Here is a 20266-nt window from a genome sequence, read left to right on the forward strand (position 1 = left end):
AGTGCTGTTAACCCTTCAAGCACTGCCCCAGGGGGGTGCCATGCCTGGCTCCCACAGAAATGGGGAATGTCCACAACATCCAAAGGCCCCAGCAGGACACAGCCTCCCAAACAGCCAGGGTGTGTGGGGAGAGTCTGCTCCTCACCTGGGGATCCTCCTGTGGCACCACTATGAGCTGTGGGGCCACCAATGCCCCAACAGGGCTGGGAGGACACTTTGCTACATCTGTGTTATCATTGCTGAGGTGACGGAGTGGAAGGGAAATACTGAGAGAAGGATCAAAGGAAAGAACTTCCTCTGACAAATCCCAGGTCCCTGACAGCTGCAGCACACGCTGGGAGCAGGGACCTTGTGCCAACCTTGGTGAGGTCCTGGTGCCCACCCAGGGCAGATCTGAGCCTTGGCCAGTGTCCCTGTTGCCAAAGGTGCTGGCATGCAGAGTGAGTCCATGGGGAGGGACTGTCACAGACACATTTTATGAAAAATCCTTTCCTTAAGATTTTTCCTCCTGAGAAACTGAGAAGCCTCAGGAACAAAGTGTAAACAATGATTATCTGCTGCTGTGGAATGCAACAGGTGCATCTGTGATTGGTCTCATGTGGTTGTTTCTAATTAATGGCCAATCACAGTCAGCTGTCTCAGACTCTCTGGTCAGTCACAAGATTTTATTATCATTCTTTTCCTGCCTTTCCTTGCTCGCCTTCTGATGAAATCCTTTCTTCTATTCTTTTAGTACAGTTTTAATATAATATATATCATGAAATAAAAAAATCAGCCTTCTAAAACATGGAGTCAGATCCTCATCTCTTCCCTCGTCCTGGGACCCCTGTGAACACGGTCACAAAGGACATGAGCTGTAGCCCTGGGAGCTGGCTCTGGGCACCGGGACCCTCAGGCTGGGCAGTGCCAGGCACAGGTTGGGTGTCAGACCCAGCACAGCACCTCCAACTCCTCCTCCTGCTGTGCCTCACCAAGGTGGGGCCACCAGAACATCCACACTGCCACCGTGGCATGGCCCAGCCCAGAGACAAGCGTGGGATCATGGAATCACTGAATGCTTTGGGCTGGGAGGGACTTTAAAGCTCATCATTTAAAGCTCACCTTCCACTGTCCCAGGCTGCTCCAAGCCCTGTCCAGCCTGGCTTTGGGCACTGCCAGGGATCCAGGGGCAGCCCCAGCTGCTCTGGGCACCCTGTGCCAGGGCCTGCCCACCCTCACAGGGAACAATTCCTTCCTAACATAATCTAAATGTTTCCTCTTTCATTTGGATCCCATTCCCCTTGTCCTGTCACTGCAGTTCCTGAGGAAGAGCCACTCTCCCCTTCCCTGTAGCCCCTTCACACCCTGGGAAGGTCCTCTGAGGTCTCCACACAACCTTCTCTCCTCCAGGCTGAACAGCCCCAGCTCTCTCAGCCTCTCTCCACAGGGAAGCCTCAGCAACTCCATGGCCTCCTCTGGACTTCTCCAACAGTTCCACATCCTCCTTTTCCATGCACCAGAGCTGCCCCCAGTGCTCCAGGAACAAGGGCTGGGATGGGAACCTCCTCAGCAGGACCAGCTGTGCTTCTCCTGCCCTCTGCCCACTGCTGTCCCCAGGGCCTGGAAGGGCTCTGCCCACCAAGCAAACACGACAGGAGGCACCTTTGCCATCCTTCTGCAGACTGGAGGGCCCAAAAAGGAGCCTGTGTCTCACAGGGGTGAAGCTTTGCTTTCCCTCCATGTGCTCCACTCTGCAGCAGGAGGTTTGTGATTCCCTAAACCTCAGCATCCCCTTGGCAGCTCCTCACAGAGAGCAGGCAGAACACGAGGAGTGCAAAATTCCCAGTTTGAGTGATGATTTTTGAAGATGAAGAGAGGAATAACAATTGCTCTGGATGAAATACTGTGCTGGCCAGGAGGGTAATTGAGGGTCAGAGTTGAGATCAGATGTTTTATCACTGTCTCCTCAACTCTTCTTGACTTTCAACTGCAATTTGATAAATCAGCACAATACCTGGCACGGTAATTGCTGGACATTTTATTCCTAGTGGGATTACTTTATTCCAACTGCAGGCACATTAGAGAACTTTCTGTTGCTCTGCCATTATTATTGTGGGCACAGAGGTCAGATAAAGCAGGGCTTGGGAGGTGGTGTTTGTACAGATGAGACTGGTGAGCTCATTTCAGGTGTTTGTGGAGCTCAGTGCCTTCAGCAGAGCTCAGCCTCCTCCTTCTTCACCTCCAGGGCTCCTCTCCACACCCTGCCTTGCTCCTCTCCCTGTGTTCATGCTCCCATTGTGGCTCTGAGGCACCAAAACCTGGGAACACACAGAGAGAGCAGCAAGGGCTGGGAGATGCTGCACTGCTCTCCCTCCTCATGGCCTTTAAGGGCAGCCAGGTGGGGACCTGCAGCTGCCTGAAGTCACTGCCAGCACTCAACCACAGAGACAGAATGCAATTCCTCAGCCTGTGATCCCATTAAAATTTTATGATGAATGAAGCTTCCTGCACTGTGAGTCTGTGGGAGAGAGTAACACTTCCACTGCTCTTCAATGTGTAATTAAAGCACATTTCATTGCTTCCCAGATGGGTTTTTGGTCATGGCAGGTGGGTATGGCTATAAAATGACACTTATTTTAGATGGGATACAGACCAAAGGTCAGTGCCTTGTGCAAGCCAGGAGAGCCATGATTGCCCTGGGCTGTCCATCTCCCTCAGAGCTGCTGCTTGTGGAGGGAAGGCAGATGGAAAATGTGGATCCATCTGTCCTGTCAGAGACATCTTTTATGGAAAATCCTTTCCTTAGCATTTTTTCTCTTGAGAAGCTGAAAGGCCTCAGGAACAAAATGTAAACAAGGATTATCTGCTGCTGTGGAATGCAACAGGTGCATCTGTGATTGGTCTCATGTTGGATGTTTGTAATTAATGGCAAATCACAATCAGCTGGCTCGGACAGAGAGCTGAGCCACAAACCTTTGTTATCATTCTTCCCTATTCTATTCTTAGCTAGCCTTCTGATGAAATCCTTTCTTCTATTCTTTTAGTATGCTTTTAATGCAATATATATAATAAAATAATAAATCAGCCTTCTGAACCATGGAGTCAGATCCTCGTCTCTTCCCTCATCCTCAGACCCCTGTGAACATGGTCACACTGTCCTAGAGGGTCTGCTGGAGCCTGGTGTGACTTCACCCTCCTCTTACACCCCCCTGTCCCATGGCTGAGCATCCCTGTCCACATTGCCATCAGCACACCCTTCAGCTGAGCAGCTGCTCCACAGCCAGGTTCCTTCCTTCCTCAACCCTTCCCATGGCTCTGGCAAAAGGGGGAAATTAAAAATGCCACCTGTTATTAATAAACAGGTTGAAAATCGTTTGGTCTCTGAAAAATTCCCAGGCAAAACCAGCAACTCCCCTCTGGATTCCCTCCTGATCACCCACAGGCTGGTCACAGCTCACTGTGGGCACCTCTGGGGGATGTGGCTCCTGCAGCCCTGTCTTGGTTTGAACAGCCAGGTGTCTGCTGAGGAAGGCAGGAGCCTCCCCTGAAATGGAAAATGAAAACCCCTTCCCTCTGAATTATTATAATTTTGAAATTAAGGGGCTCTCAGGCAAATATATGGGAGTAGGAATAACAGTTCTTTATTAGGGAAGAAAATTAAAATAAAATAAACAATGCAGCAATACAACCCAACCCTGCCAGAGTGATCACAGGCCCTGTCCCCTGTGTGTCAGGGGGTGTCCCAGCCCCATCCCATGGGGGCTCAGCCCTCCTGCAGTGCCAGCTGTGGCTCTGCTGCAGCAGGGATCCTGCACAAGGGGGGAGTTTTCCTCTGCAGCTCCAGGGCTGCTGCAGATGGGCCTGGGCTCCCTCTGGCCATGCAGGGCAGCAGAAAGCTGCTCCTCTGGCAATGCAGGGGGCAAAGGCTGCTGTGCTGGGCCAGGCTCAGATTGGATCCAGGGAGGAATGCTTGGCTCCTCCCCTGGGCGGAGCATCTCCCCATGGGATGCTGGGATTGGATCAGCCCTGCAGGGACACTCAGTGGCCATGGACAGCAGAGATCTCCTGGAGGGAGGGTTGGCTGTGGGAGAGAGAAAGGAAACTGCCCCAGGAACAGCAGAGAACTGCCCCACCTCTGACAGATGGCTAATAGAATATACAAACCCCAGCCACATCTTGCATTTCCAACTCAAGACAACCCTTGATTTAACCCCTCCATCCCTGATTTAATCCTGCATTTCAGCCCTGTGGGGAGCTTCCCCATGTGGAGCAGCAGGACCACTGGCTGGAGAGAGCCACCTGGCCACCTCAACCGCAGCCAGCTTCACCCAACATCCCTGTGGGCTCCATGCAGCAGGAACACCCAGGGTCAGACTGCCTCTCTCCATCCCCCTGGGCACATGGAGTGTGTCATCATTTCTGTCTCTGAGTAGGAGCTGGTAACTCCCACAACCCAGAGGAGGCCTGGAAGAAGTCCCAGGGATTTGGGATTTCTCCAGGAGACAGACTGGCTTGGGGGAAGTTAGCAGAGAAACAGGATAAAGGCATTTCAAACCATATTGAACTTTTTTTTTTCATCTTTCTGGAGTGCACAGAAACAGGATGAAGGAATTTCAGACCATATTGAACCATATTTTTTTCCTCTTTCTGGAGTGCACAGACTGTCAGAACATGAGATAGCATCTCCAGAAGCACTACACTGCAAGGAGATTTATTGGCTTGGTGCACAGTTTATAATAAATTTTTTTCCCCAAGCAATTTACACCAAATATTTCAGTAGTTATGCAGGGGAGTTTTTATAATTAGAGCTTTATTTGAGTGCTTTAATTGTGGCTGGTCTTTTGAGTAGTCCTACCCTTCAGGAAGCTCATCCTGTCTCCCACTCTCTTCAGTGAATGTGGGATACAAAGGGAAAAAGGCCACAGGCACTCCCCCAGTTTTCCTACCAACACTCTGGAAATGGCCCATGGGGAGGCTTTTCCAGCTTCTAAAATTACCAAGGAAATAGGTGGGGCAGGATGGATTTGAAGGCCTTTTCCACCCTCAGATCTCATCTCCTGGGAGCTCCTCATTTCAATTCTCTCATGGATTGTCCCCCTTGCTGATGGCACCCTGGCGGGCAAGTCCCAGCTTCCTCCTGGAGCTGCAGCAGTGCCCACAGGGACTGTCCCCTTCCATTGAAATCAAAGGGAAATAAAAGCCAGCCACAAAAAAACCCTTTGAATTTTTGAGGGTATTTCTGCCAAAACACCAGGGGCACTCAGAGCCTCTCTCAGCACTCAATAATTCCATTGGGAGCATTCACAAAATCTACACCAGGTTTGGGCTCCGAATATGAAGAGGAAAAAAGCAGCTAAATATCTTATTTTGAATAATTGAAAAGCAATCTAAAGTCATGCTGCAAAACAAATGCACGATTCCCCATTTTACAGATTAGAAAAATTTTATTTCTTGACACACCCCACCCCCACTAATTCAAACTCTCAATCAAAAGTTTCATAGGTTTATGTTGTTTTGTATTTCCTTTGACCTCTTCAAAATACTGAATTCATTAAAGCAAGAAATGCCCAAGAATTGATTTTTTTTCTTTTCTCTGCACTGAAATGTCTCAACACTTCACTTTTTCCCTTTCAAGTTGCCATTTTTACACAATTTCAGGCATTATTTAGAGCTATAGAGTTGAAAAAACTCAAAAACCTGAGAGAGTACATCTCCTCTTCCCTATAAACATTTGCCATCCATCCCTTTGTATTCTCATTTTTGGCACAGAGGAAGAGAAAGAGAGAAACAAGCGAGAGCGAGGGCAGGAACTGGAGACATGAATAATTTCTTCTTTCTCAAAACCCAGAATGAAAGGAATACAGAATGAGACATAAACTTTAAATTTCTTTCTTTCATCTGTGAATTTCCCATGAAAAGATAATAACACACCTCCAGTGCATCCTTTTCTTCAGCTCCTCTGACACACAGATCCCTGGCAGGAAGGCAGGGGAATATTTGGGTTCGCAGGGGAGTGACCAAAACCCTTTTGAGGGGATCTGGATTTGCAGAGACATCAACACCCTGGGGAGACCTGGGCTTTGCAGGATTTTCCAGGTAGAGCCATGCAAATAATCAGTGCAGCTCTGTGAGGGTGGGGTGAGCACAAAATGGGGCATTTCTGCCATGCCTGGATGTTCTCCTTGGGGACACTTGGCTGCACTGGAGAGAGCTGTGGATTGTTGCCTTTTGGAGGTGGAAATAGCCAAATTCTGCTGGATGTCAGAGCAGAAAGATGAGCTCCTGGAAGGTTTAGCACAGGGAATGGTTTGGGTTGGGAAGGACCTTAATGCTCAGCCCATCCCACCCCTGCCATGGCAGGGACACCTTCCACTGTCCCAGGTGCTCCAAGCCCTGTCCAGCCTGGCCTTGGCCACTGCCAGGGATCCAGGGGCAGCCATCCTCTGCCAGTGAACACCTTCTGAGTAAAGAATTTCCTCCTAAATCCTAACCTAAATCTCCCCTTTTTTATTTTTAAAACTAAAAATGTTTTAGTTTTAGACTTTTCCTGTCCCTGCTGGTGTAAGGAGCTGCTCTCCCTCTTTTCCACAAGCCCTCTTCAAGGCTGCTCAATGCTGTCCCCAGAGTCTCCTCTGCTCTGCACTGAACCACTCCAGCTCTCTCAGCCTTTGCAGGACCATCAATAACAGCAAGTGAGGATTTTAGCAAAGTGCCCCAGAAGGAACAGCTGATCCTTAATGCTTTTGGAGGGCTTACATCAAGCCAGCTTTATGGTGTAGCATGATGAGGTGTTGTTTAATTCTGTTAAACCACCAGGCAGGTTTATGTCACCACAAGCCCCTACTTGGGTAATAATTAGCATCGAGTCTATGATTGCAGAAGGCTGATCAATTGCTATATATTATATTATATTATATTATATTATATTATATTATATTATATTATATTATATTACATTACATTACATCATATCATATCATATATCATATATCATATATCATATATCATATATCATATATCATATATCATATATCATATATCATATATCATATTATGCTATACTAAAACTATGCTAAAGAATACAGAAAGGATACAGACAAAAAGGTAACAAGATATTGATGAAAAACTCATGACTCGCCAGAGTCCTGACACAGCTGGACTGTGATTGGTCATTAAGTCAAAACAATTCACATGTTGGATAAACAATCTCCAACCACATTCCAAAGCAGCAAACATAGGAGAAGCAATCAGATAATTATTGTTTTCGTTTTTCTCTGAGGCTTCTCAGCATCCCAGGAGAAAAATCGTGGGCAAAGGGATTTTTCAGAATACATGACAGTGACATCACCCAGCCCTGCTCCTGGGGACAGCCCATGGCCCTGACCCTGCACAGAGAGCTCCAGAGGCACTCCAAGCTCCTTGGGAGCCCCTTGTCTTATCAGCACCTAAGTGTTTGCCCTGGGATAACCTCCAAGAACCAAATCCCATTAAGAGCTGCCTGTCTGGGAGCTGGTTTGACTTTGCCAGGCACAGGGGAAGAGGTTGGCTGTGAAAACCCAACAGGAGAGAAGGTTTTCCTCGAAGCTGAGCGATACAAAGCTCAGCTGGCAGTTCCTGGAGAGCCACGAGAGCCTTCTGTTCCTGCAGCTTTTCACCATTCCTCCTAATTATGATGTTTTAGGCATGAAATCTGCTCTGGGGTTTGAAGCAGCAGTGAGGATCATCCACTGCCAGCATGACACTGAATGCACAGCAGGCCAGGCCTGGGGGACACGTGGGCTGTCACAGGAGCTTTGGGTAACACAGCCCAGCAGATGTTTTATCCCCACGTCCCTCCCTTGCTGATGGTGGGGCAGGGGTACATTTCCAACCCCCAGCAGTGCATGGGGATGTCGCCAGCTGGGGTCTCTGTACAAATCTCAAACAGGACAGGACTGCTGGAACGAGCCTTGAGCTGTTTGATTTTCCGGCATCAGCCTCATGACAGCTTTATGACAATGGGAAGATGCCAGCAGCTCACATCCCAGGCAGCAGACAAAGAACTTAATGTTACAATTCACTTTATAAGTTTTTTGACCAATCACACAAAGCAAAAGCACATTGACAGTAGTTCTATCCAACCACTATAAGCACAGGTACCTTTGGTTAAACAATGCTTGCTTATTTCAAATACAATACCTGCTTGTCAGCCTTAAAGCACAATGCACAGAGCTCCATTATTAAGCTTAAAACTTCTTAATGTCTCACTAGATAAACTTTTCTGTAGCTTAGGGAATTATTCTAGACAAGTGTTAATACACAGACCATTGTTCTATTTGTCCTTGCTTTTCTACAGTTTAAATAATTTTTCTGCTGACCAATCTCATGGCTGCTACATAGCTCTAATCACAGTTCTGCTGTCTCTGAGGCCTGCCTTTTGCAGCTTTCCCAAAACCCTCTGTTTTATGGATTCCCACATGTGGAGACACCCAGAGCACCTGGTGTGACCACAGCAGGGTTTGTTGTGTGTTTACAGAACCATGTCACACAATCGCAGAGGAGTTTGGCTTGGAGAGACCTTAAAGCTCAGCTCATCCCATCCCTGCTGTGGGCAGGGACATCTTCCCCTATCCCAGGGTGCTCCAAGGGCAAAAGTGGCATCCCTGTCTGTGACCATCCCTGTCTGTGGCCATCCCTGTCTTGAACCGACTGCATGACTCCATCCCTGCTGGATCATTGTTGTGACCATCCCTGACGTCATCCTGACCCATCCCTGACTGTGGCATCTGTGGACCATCCCTATCATCCCTGGTGGCTTCATTCACAGGGCACCCCACAGAGTGGCATCCCTGTCTGTGGCCATCCCTGTCTGTGACCATCCCTGTCAGTGGCCATCCCTGTCAGTGGCCATCCCTTTCTGTGACCATCCCTGTCTGTGGCCATCCCTCTCTGGTGGCTATCCAGGCCACAGAGTGTTGGGGCTGGAAGAGCCATGTTTTGCACATCTGTGCACATCTGCAGCACTCTCAGGATGAGGCCTGGGAGATGCATTCAGCTCTTTTGTTTGGGCCTTGTCTCTGTGAAAACCCTGAGGAGTTTGTGAGGCTGCTGTTAATGCTCTTCCTTCCACACAGGATGGAGAGGGAGCAGAGGAGCACAGAGACAAAATGCTTTGGCAGAACACCTGAAAACTGCCAGTGTCCCATCCATGGAGGTGTCCAAGGCCAGGCAGGACAGGGCTTGGAATAACCTGGCCTGGTGCAAGGTGTTCCTGCCCATGGCAGGGGGAGGAACGAGCTGATCTTTAGTGGTCCTTTCGAACCTGGATTGGAGATGGCCACCAACACCTGGGGGAGAGACAAGACTTTCAGAAACTCAAAAAAAAGCTCTTTACTAAAATAAACATTGGTGAAAATACAGCAAGGAGCTCCCTAAAGCAGAGCAGCCCACACCATGAGTCCCACAGCAAGGGCCAGATGACCACAGAAGGCTGGACAGGTTCAGGGCTGCCCTTTGGGGTGAGCAGCCCAACCTGGCTATGCAACACAGGACAGAGGTTTCCTGTGATATTTGCAGTGCCCAGGGGCCAGATGACCACAGAAGGCTGGGCAGGTTCAGGGCTGGGGACAGGGCTGCCCTTTGGGGTGAGTGGCCCAGCCTGGTTATGCAACACAGGACAGAGGTTTCCGGTGATATTTGCAGTGCCCGGGGTGCAGGGCCCGCCTCCCCCCGCAGACCTTTGCACTCCCAGCTCGGCTGCTCAGTTCATTATCTTGCGGTTTGAAACAATACAGGAAGGATGTAGGTGTTTGCAAGAAGGGGAGGAGGAGGAGGAGGGGGAAGGGGAAGGGAGGGAGGCAGGCTGGGCTGCATCGCTCAGAGCGCTCACCCACACACGCTGCTAGACGGGGTGACATTAATTTGGGGCAGAAAAGGGCAGAAAAGGGTCAGGTTGCCACCAGAGCTGAACTGGGAGGGGCAGAGGTGCCATCCTGTGTCATCCATGGGGATGGGTTATTGGTGATATTTTTGCCCAGGGAATGGTGCCTCTGACTCCATTGATATCAGAAGGCTAATGAATTCCTTTATTCCATTATATTATATTATATTATATTATATTATATTATATTATATTATATTATATTATATTATATTATATTATATTATATTATATTATATTATATTATATTATATTATATTATATTATATTATATCTGAACTGAATCTGCACAAGCACCCAACTCAACTGCCCTGAATCTTGTGACTGCCTGCTGACCCACAGTCTGCACACACCTGGCCCTGACAGGCCAAGGAAACAAAACACCATCCCTGTGGGTAAACAATCTCCAAAGCATTCTGCTTTGGAACAACACAGGAGCAGCAAATGAGATAAGGATTGTTTTGATCATTCTCTTCTCTGCTTCTCTCAGGTTCAGAGGATGTGAATCCCACAATGGGGACCTCATGGCACCTCATGCCACCCTCCAGTTCATTTCTCTGCTGGAGGGATGAACTGGGAATGCAGCAGACAGGATGGAAGTGAGGATGGCTCCGTGGCTCTAATTGAACAGCTGGGAGCAGGATGAGGTGCAGGCAGCCCCCAAGGTCCGTAGGAGGCCCAGCAGTGTGCAGAGAGCCTGGGCAAGAGGCAGACAGGAGCTCAGCCCCATGGAATTGCCATGGGATATTTGATGATGAAGGGATGGATGGACCTGGCTCATACAGCCCCATGGGTCCCAGGAGCTGTGACTGCCCTGGGCACTCCAGAAGGAGTGGGAGATTCTGAGGAGCAGGCAGATGTGAGCACTGCACCTCACCTGGTAACAGAGCACATGGAGGAACAGCAGCAAAGGGGTGGGAACCAGGAGCATTGTGTATTTCCCATCTACAGCTCTGACATTCCTCCTGAAGCACAACTGTCCTGCTTCCAGCTGGGATGGAGTTAATTTTCCTCTCAGGATCTGGCCAGTGCTGTGTTTTGGGCTCGGTATGAGAATAATGCTGATAACACACTGATGTTTTAGTTGTTGCTAAGGAGTGCTTACCCTAAATCAAGGGCTCTGCAGTGTCTCATGCTCTGCCAGCAGGCAGGAGGAGCCAGGAGGGAGCATGGCCAGGACAGCTGATCCCAAGTGGCCAGAAGGATGTTCCATAGCATAGACCATCATGGCCAGTACAGAAACTGGGGAGAGACTGGCCAGGAGGGGCAATCACTGCTGGGGGCTGGGCTGGGCATCAGTCAGGGCTGGTGAGTGGCTGTAATGGGCATCACTTGTCTTTCTTGGGGTTTATTTTTGTCTCTGTTGTTTTTTGGGGTTTTTTTTCCATTTTAACTCTTCTTGTTGTTGTTATATTATTATTTTACTTTATTTCAATTATTAAACTCTTTTTATCTCAGCCCCTGGGTGTTTTATTTTTCTGGTTCCCCTCCCATCCCAGGGGTGTGGGGGAATAAGCAGCAGCTGTGTGGTGCTGAGTTACCAGCTGGGGCTAAACCACAACAAGAATAAAGCCAAATATTTGGGGTTGTACATTTTGTGTACAAGAAGAAACCACGCCAGACCAGTGTTATTTTGAAAGCTTCACTTTGGAAAAGTACTGAATTGCTTTGTGGAAAGATACCCTCATTTTAAAAGTATTTGATGGCATTGGCATCATGTTACTATCGTATCTAAAGTTGGGCTTGTAGCAAGACAGCAACAGATCAGCAAATGAGTAATTTTATTTTTTTTTCCATGGAAACCCTTCTGGAGTGCACAGGGCACTGTGGCTGATCCCCAAAGTGCCAGGCAGCCCCTGTGCCCCCTGCCTGGGAAAGCTGACCCCAGTCTGGGTTTCTGCACAGGGTTTTGTCCCAGCCCTACAGCAGGGTCACAGCCCCAGAGCAGAGTCATAGGAGCCTCCTTGAGCCAGGTCTCATGAGCTCTTGGAGGTCTATTTCTCACCCAAGATAGCTCAGCTACCTTTGGAGGCACAAAAATCAGCAAGATGGCTTCTGTTGCAGTGTTGAAAATGAAAAGGTTTAATAAAAGGTAAAATAGCAAGCAGAGAAAAACTGATCCAGGTGCCAGAGGTTCTTGTTCTCTTCTTTTTCTAGTCAATTGCCCAGGTGGGACTTTTTGGCTCCTGAACAATTGGCTATGCTTAAGTTTAAGATGAAGTCCCTCAGGTCCTATGAGGTGTCTTTTCATCTCATTGAGCAGAGAAACTTCTGGGCTTCTTTCCTTTTCAAGGGGACAAAGGAGAGTTTTGTCACTCCTTCACAGGGGACACATTCCCATAGAGCAGAGCCATGGGATACATGCAGTACCTGGGGCCAGCACGCAGCCCTGTAAACCAGGGGGCAGCTCAGCTCAGCCTGGGCATTCCGGGGTGCTGCTGAGGACCCCTGGCTCTGGGGAGGGAGCTGGCAGCAATCCAGAGTGGGATCCAGTGAAAGGTGTGTGCCTGCTGCACTGACAGCAAAGCTGTTCTCTCCAGCAGCGTTATCTCATCTATTTTGCAAATACAAATGTGATAGAAATCTGCAAAATAAGGAATATGCATTAACTTCTGAAAAGTTTTGACTACATATCATTATCTGTAATTTCACTGCTTTGATTTGCATATTCATAAAAGAAACATGCAGCTCGAATGTGTCAAAGGCTTTCAGATGAGCACGAACAAAACCAGCAGACTTGCAGGCTCAGTGCTGAAGTAATTGCCAAGACACCTTTGCTTTCCCTGCTGTCAGAGTGTTTTTACATCCCTGGGCTGGCAGAGCCCTTCCTTTGGTCCTGCTTGGGTGAGCTCAGCCCCAGGGTGTGAGGAAGAGTTTTGGCTGGTGCCATGAGGAAAAGAACATTGCTGGAGAACACAGGGGCCACCAGCACCAGCAAAGTGGCTCAGAGCCTTTCCAGCCTGGATGCTGCTTGCCCAGAGCAGCTGTGGCTGCCCCTGGATCCCTGGCAGTGCCCAAGGCCAGGCTGGATGGTGTCTTGCGGAGATAAACAAAACTCCATGACTTTTGTGAAAGTTGTAAAGCTGGTATGTTTATTACAACGCTGGACACGTGGGAATTGTTCCCCTAAATTGACATGTGTACCTCTGGGGACTCCATATCCTTTTTTATTTCCCTCTCAAATACATATGCATGCATGTAGGGGAATAGAATATAAATAAATAAAGGTAGTATAGAATGTAATCTTATCCCCCAACGAGTTGCAGTTGAACCAATTACTAAAGATTAGGAACAGGCCTGATGTTAACAGGCCACACCTGTAGCCAATAAGGAGAGTGTTATAAAAGAGTGGATTGGGGGGAACTGGAGTTAGTTGGCTGCTGTGATGATGAGGAAGAGTCAGTGCTTAGAGGACCTGCCTACAAGAGACATGAAGGAGGTACAAAGCTCTAGCAATATGGAACCCTTGCAATGTAATGAGAACAAATGGTGACCCCAACGTGATTTGGGAGAAATGACCCCGTGCATTTGGGGCTAAGCCATAATGACAACACATGCAGTTTCACAATAGGTTCATACATATTCATTCCACTGATTTCGAGTGACACTTGCCACTAATTCTTCAGAAAGAACTCCTGGGTCAGGTTGCCCTGCTCTGTCTGCCCCCTTCCTCCCCCCTTATCTCTTGTCCTTTAGCCCTTTGAGATAACAGGCAGTCAGACCAAACAGCAAGCTACAGACTTAAATCAAAGATGTACATTCTACCTAAATCAGAATGGGTTTCTACCCTGGAAAATTTCCACTCTGCCTCAATGGGGCTTGGAGCACCCTGGGACAGTGGAAGGTGTCCCTGCCCATGGAGAGGGTTGGCTGAGCTTTAAGGTACCTCCCAACCCAACCATTCCATGATTCTGAGCTGGCAGGAGATGCCAGGTGGGTGGGCAGAACCCAGCAAGGATTGATTCTCCCCACCTCTGTCTGTGAGCACCTTCAGGGGTGTTCTGTGTCCCTGATTTTTCAGCCAGGTGACAAAACCAAGCAAACGTGGAGCTGCTGTCTCTGCAGGCAGCGTGGAGGCAGCAGCACCTGTAGCACAGCTGATAACGAGGTGATAAAAAATGCAGGTTAAAATGGGCTTTGATCTTCTTTCCGTGCTTTCAAGCTGCTAAGTAGGTGGAGCCCCTGCACGCTGCCATCCTCCGTGCTGCTCTTGGGGTCACAGTGGTGACATCCCAGTGATTTTGGGGCACCTGTAGCTCGTGTCTGAGTGTTTCAATCTTTATAACACCTGAGCTACACCCTTCCCTTCCTTTTCACCATGCCCTCCCTTTACAGAGGAAGAACTCCCAGAGGTGGGGTCCCTGTCCCAAAATGCACAACCGGGCACAGGGTGTCTCCCTTTGATCAGTTCTGCTCCATTTGCACCTTGCAGTTCATTGTCCCATTCCAGTTTTAGCCCAGGCAGTCCCATCCTTTTTTTCTCTCTTCATTCTGCCAGGGTTTGTGCTCTTGGGCTGAGATTTGGATCATTGGTGCCCAGCTGGAGCAGGAATTGTTTTGTCTCCCTGCTCTGTGCACAGACCTCACCATCCCCTGATATAAAGCTCAGAATTTTACACTAAAGCAGCACAGGATGTGAAAAATATAAAAGCCAAACCTGAGGCATCAGGTTCAGCCTTTGCAGCTGGAGTGGGGCAGGTCCAGCTCAGCCCTTTCCCCTTGCAGGGCTCAGCCCTGCAGCCCCTGGGAACCTTTTTCCCCCCAGCTGCTGATTTTGGGGTACCAGGGAGGCTGCAGTGGGATGATGCAGCACCCAGGATCCCACCCAGGCACTTGTACCCAGCTCCAGCAGCACCCACTGGCTCAGACACTGTCAGGATGCTGGTGCAATGCCAGTTGCTGTGGAAGGAAAGCAGGTGTGGCAGCGGGAAAAAGGGAAAATGTTATTTTTCAATTTCCCTCTGACATTTTTTCAGGCGGGGAGCAGTGGGGTTTTTTAACAACAGAGAGAAAAGCAGAGCTGACAGGCTCAAATATACCCTGGTCTTCAATGTTGGTTTGGGTGGAGAGTGTGAAGTTCTGCTTGCAAAAATAAAATGTTCTGGTTTTGAAAGCTTAACCCTTCCCCCCTTCCAGCCAGCAGAGAGTTAACCCTCAGCTTGGGGCTGAAACGTTCTGGCACTAAAGCATCTCCTGTCCTAAGGGATCCCAGGTCTGGGGGGAACTGCAGACTCTGGCATCACCTCAGGGATGTCCCCCTGTCACCCCCATCCCACTGCAGCCTCCCTGGCACCCCAGGAGCAGCTGGTACCCCAAAATCAGCTGCTGGGGGCAAAAAGGCTCCCAGAGGCTGCAGAGCTGGAGACCTGCCCCACTCCAAAAGGCTGAACCTGATGTCTCAGGTTTTGGCTTTTATATTTTTCAATTCTGTGCTGCTTTAGTGTGAGTCTGGCTTCATATGAGGGCATGGTGAGCTCTGTGCACAAGGCAGGGAGACAAAACAATTCCTGCTCCAGCTGGGCACCAAGGACAAATGATCCAAATCTCAGCCCAGAGCACAAACACCCGTGGGCTGGAGAGAGAAAAACAAGCAGGGTGGGACTGCCTGGGCTAAAGCTGGAATGGGACAATGAACTGCAAGGTGCAAATGGAGCAGAACTGATCACAGTGACAGACCCCGTGCCCGGTCGTGCATTTTGGGGCCATTTTGGTTCATCTTGGGTGCAGCCCTGGCTGGGCTCTTGTGCTGCCCAAGGTGGATCCGTGGAGGAGATCCTTTGAATAAATCCCTGCTTTATTCTTTAGCTCTGTCCAGTCTCTGTTCTATGTCAGCCTGCACAAGGCATCAAACCCATCCCTGAGCACAGAGGGGCTGCTGCTCCCTCTGCCTTACAGGGCTCAGCAGTTTCTTTTCCCAAGCAGCAGCAAAGTCTCTCTTCTGGCCAGTGGCCACTTACTTCTGTGAGGCAAAAAATGAGCCTTTGGTTTTAAAGAGAAGGCTGAAAATGGAAACTTTGCACGTTCAGAAAGTAAAACCAGAAAGCACCCAGAACTGGAGAAGTGTGATTGCAAATACAGGCTTTTCTTGCCATTCACACTATGGGTGTCACAAGTGAGATTTTCTGAACATTTATCAGCTCCAGGGTACCAAGCTGTGCCTAAAACTGCTGGGACCAGGGCCTGGAGGGTCACTGAGCAGTGAGAAACTGGGACAGGGATGTGCCCAGTGCCGTGGGGGTGACCTTGGCTACAAGAAGGAAATTGAGGGGTTGGAGAGTGTCCAGGGGAGGGAATGGAGCCCCAGGAGGGGCTGAGGGAGCTGGGAAGGGGCTCAGCCTGGAGCAAAGGAGGCTCAGGGGGACCTTGTGGCTCTGCACAGCTCCTGACAGGAGGGGACAGCCCCAGGTTGGGCTCTGCTCCAGGGAACAGGGACAGGGTCAGAGGGAACGGCCTGAGACTGGGCCAGGGGAGGATTAAACTGGATATTAGGGAACATTTCTTCATGGAAAGGGTGGTCAGGCAGTGGGACAGCTGCACAGGGCAGTGGTGGAGTCCCCATCCCTGGAGGTGCTCAGATGTGTAGATGTGGCCCTGGGGACATGGGTTAGTGGTGAACACCCACAGCTGGGTCAGTGCCTGGACTGGATGGCCTTGGAGGGCTTTTCCCACCTGGGTGGCTCCATGGCTGTGGGATGCAGTGGGCAGGATGGGCTACAGGGAGCAACAGCCCAAATCTGCCCTCCCTGGCCCTTGGTCCTGTTGGATCTCTGTCCTACTCCACGGGACAGGATCACCTTCCCCAACACCAGCTGCTGCTGTCTCCCTTTTCCCATCTTCTGTCTTGACCTTTTCACCTCCTTTGGCCCTTGGACAATGGCCAGGTGTCAGAACCCAGGACATTCCTCTGGCTGCCCTGGAGGACTCCAAACCCTGGCAGGGGGCTCAGAGACCTTGACATGGAGTCAAAGACACCTGTGGCTTTGATTTTAACCCATGGAAACAATTACCAGCTTTGTGCGAAGATGTACAAGCCACAAGAGTTTGAATAGAATGATAGTGAATATATATCACTGGGTGAAAATGTAGAATTTTGGGGTTTTAGAATGGGGGTTTAAGAGGCAAGATGGAGGAATCTGGGTGTGTTCTTTCTTCTTCTTCTGCTTCTTCCGCTTCTCCTTCTCCTCCTTCTCCTTCTTTTTCTTCTTGTCCTCCATCTTCTGCTGTGATGGTGACACCCAGGTTCTCTTATTCAGTCCCAAGTTTCCATAAGAAGAACTCTTCACCCACTCCTTCCTTTCCATGTGTCCCTGGGCAGCAGCTCCTCCATGGGATCCCAGGTGACAAGGACACTTCTTGACACTCCTGATAGTCCAAGAGCACAAACCTGGTGCCACAGGTGCCACATCCAGGTTCTCTGAGTCTGATCCCTGCATCTACTTTGGTCACTCACCTGTTTCCCTTACAAATAATCACACGTGACATTTTGCAATAAGTTGCAAAGAAAGGAATTCAAAACCTTTTGTTAAAGTGAACCATTTCTTTCAAATGAAAGAGTGGTGTTTTCATTGAGCTTTTCAGCAGCAGAAGGAGGGGAAAAAAAGCACATTCAAGAGCTTTTGAAACCAAGAAAGTTCATATTAAAGCAGCAAACAGACTAGGGACTGGAAAGTGGCATCAGCTGAGCACCAGCCTCCCCTCCATGGGCCCATCCCAGGACTCCAAAGGCAAAGGAAAGGATTTGATGTGTGATTTGATTTCATCCTGCAAGCCAAGGGCTTGGACAGCCAGTGCTCCTCATTCCTGCCTGAAACCAGCATTCCTGGGTACACTTTCCAACTATTTTTTGCTGGTCTTTGTGTTCTCTGAAGCTGCAGCACTTCCATCCAGGGCTGCAGTTCATACAGCAGGAGGAACTGGTCCAGCTGGCAGTGGGAACAATCCAAATTGTCATTTAAAAAATAATTTCCAATTTATTCCCTTTTCTGTGCAGCTCAGATGGGAGTTAAATTGATTTTTTTTTACACTGCCTTCATTTAATGTACACAGCTCTCTCTCTCTCTCTCTGCATCAGTGGAAGGAACCTATGAAAATCAGTTAAACAAACACATCTGTGCTCAGAGCCCTGCAAACACAGGGTGGGGACTCCCAGGGGAAACCAGGGGTGCTGGCAGAGCCCAGAGCTCCAGCTGTGGAGGGGTTTGAGGACATCACACCCAGAGCAAGTGATAATCCAGCCCTGATCAGCTCCGGGGATGGGATTCCCTCTGCTGAGACAGAGATGCCTCCAGCTCCGGGGTCCCCAATATGAGCAGTTGGAACAGTTGGGGCAACCCAGAGGGACCACAAGGTTGATTAGAGGGATTGCTGTGGAGAAAGGCTGAGGGGATTGAAGTTCAGGCTGGAAAAGAGATTTTGGGGCAACCGAATTGTGATCTTCCTGTGCCTGCAAGAAAGGGGGAGAGAGATTCTTGACAGGGGCCTGCAGGGACAGGACAAGAGGGGATGGCTTCACACTGACAGAAAGGGGGTTCAGCCTGGATGTTTGGAAGAAATCCTTTACAGAGAGAGTGGTAGAACCCTGGCACAGGGTGCCTAGAGCAGCTGTGGCTGCCCCAGGATCCCTGAAAGTCATTGGATGGGGTTTTGAGTGACCTCAGAGCTCTGATGGTCCTCCTGGAAGAGGATAATGACTGGAAGTGCTCCCATTGCCCTGGAGAATCAACCAGAGGTTTCAGCCAAAGGTTTCAACCAAAGCCTTATGGACTTTTCTGCTTGGAGAAACACCATGGCACTTTCTCTGTGGGTGCCGGGAGGGAGGGAGGAAGAAAGGATGGATGGATGGATGGATGGATGGATGGATGGATGGATGGATGGATGGATGGATGGATGGATGGATGGATGGATGGATCTGGGTGGTTATGGTGACAGCATGGGTTGAAAGAACGTGCTCCAGCCCCAGGTCTGAGGCTGTTCAGATAACTTGCAGCCTCCAGGGGAGCTGGAACAGCACAAACACCACCCTGGCATGGAAACTACCCCTGGATGTGCCCCCCTGGAACTACACAGGCAGTGATGGATGTTTAGAGGGAGTTGGGAAGAACACAAACCTCCCTTTTTGGGGCTGTTTTCTGTACTGACTCTAAGTGTTTGCTGGATGCAGACCACGCTCCCGGAGGTATGGACCTAATGGCTCTCAAGATGCCACCATCTCTTTGCTGATGGCTCATAAAACTCAGCTATTCAACCACCAGGAAAACATGAACAGAGCCTTCAAAAAGGAACATTTCCAATATACAAAAAAAATTAATGAATTTGTCTGGTCTCCTGCCTGCAAGACACATTAATTTCAATAGACAGCACTCAAGGCTTTAAGAGCCAGTGCTGCAGAGGGTGGACAGAGTGAAAGCAAAGGAGAGTAAACAGAAGAGATATTTCTAAGTGCCCATGACATTTGTTCAAATACTTTATTTCAATCAGCTTAAAAGGGAAACATAAAGCTGAGCTTGCTCCTAGGGAAGGGAATGAAATTGAAAACCAAGTAATGCACTGAGAGCAATTCAAAGGGAGCCGAGAGGCACCATCTGCTGCAGAGAGGGCACAGGCAGCCCCAACAAGGGTTGGGTTCTGCTCTTCTCATGGTATTTTTGTCTCCAGACACCATCTCTCATTGTCTTGTCTGGAGAAGAGAAGCCACTCCAAAAAGCAGTGTCTGAGCAGCACTTGGGAGAGCTTCACCTGCACAGAATAAGGGATTTCACATTTATTTTGCCAAATCCTTGGGGTGAGGGTCCAGACCAGACCCTGCTCCTCAGGAGACCATCCAGGGTTCAAAGCTCGTGTTTGATTCAGTCCAGAAACACCAAGAACCATTAGCAGGAAAAATGGGGGGAAAAAAGCAAGAACTGAAATATCATCTCAGAAAAGGTGTGAAATTCCACTTCAGGGCTAAAAACTCCTCTTTCCCATTCTCCAGCCTCTTCCATGAGCACACGGAGGGGAGGAGCAGTGGGTGATGTCTGATCTGGGTGCACTTTCCTGGGCAAAACCTTCTGGTTCCCCTGGGAAGGAAGATTTGGTGAAAGCTGCTCTGATCCATTCTCAATCCCAGCCCCACAAAATCCCCTCTCCAATTCCCATCACAGCCCCACCATGGCAAGGCAGGGCTCTGCCTCCAGGGCATCAAACCACAGCTCCAAGGGGGATAATGAGGTGAAAAAGTGGATTTTGGGGCAAAGAGATACCTGTGGCTTGGTTTCCAAAGAAAATTGTGATTTTTTGGTTTTTGTTTGAAAAATAGAAACCAGTCAAGCTGATGAAGAGGGAAGGCTTTTTGTGACCACAGTAGCCTGTGGGGTAAAAAGTGTATTT

The sequence above is a fragment of the Zonotrichia leucophrys genome, chromosome 20, assembly GCF_028769735.1.
Source record: "Zonotrichia leucophrys gambelii isolate GWCS_2022_RI chromosome 20, RI_Zleu_2.0, whole genome shotgun sequence".
NCBI classification, from domain to species: domain Eukaryota; kingdom Metazoa; phylum Chordata; class Aves; order Passeriformes; family Passerellidae; genus Zonotrichia; species Zonotrichia leucophrys.